We start from the raw sequence: 643 nt of genomic DNA, 5'->3' as shown, positions 1-643 counted from the left end.
GACTGTCACGTGTTCCGCCAGTCACCTGTCTCACCGAGGTAGAGAAGGAGGAGGTGGAGAAGAAGGAGGAGGAGGAGGAGGAGAGAGAGAGAGAGAGAGAGAGAGAGAGAGAGAGAGAGAGAGAGAGAGAGAGAGAGAGAGAATGTGTATTAATTAAGTTAGGAGGATGATCAAGGGATACAGTAGGAATAGAGGAAGACTGAAGGAAGATGATAAGGAAAAATGAGAACTGAAAAACTTTTATGGGAAAGGAAAGATTTGAACAAAGTAAAGTAATGGATAGAAAAAGGAAAGATTAAATAGAAAACAAATCATTGGGAACGGTGAAAATAATGAGGATGGAAAAAGAAATGTCACGAAAAGAATGGAGTTAGACGTTACTGAAGAATAAAAAGGAATGAAAGTAAGACAAAAATAATGCAAAGAAAATAATGGAGGTCAATAGGAAAAGAGAAAACGAATGAAAGAGTGGAGGAAAGGAAAAAGGAGAAGATGAAGGAAAAGAAAGACCAGTGAAGGAAAAGAAAGAGGGATAGAGATAGAGAGGAGGAGAACCTTGCCGAGACCTACAAATGTCAGGGCGGTGGTGGGCGAAGAATTTATATTTTTAATGCTTCGGGGAAATACTCACTCTCCCTCACAC

The sequence above is a fragment of the Portunus trituberculatus genome, chromosome 43, assembly GCF_017591435.1.
Source record: "Portunus trituberculatus isolate SZX2019 chromosome 43, ASM1759143v1, whole genome shotgun sequence".
NCBI classification, from domain to species: Eukaryota; Metazoa; Arthropoda; class Malacostraca; order Decapoda; family Portunidae; genus Portunus; species Portunus trituberculatus.
The sequence above is the reverse complement of the archived record's forward strand: the minus strand, read 5'-3'. Positions refer to the sequence as shown.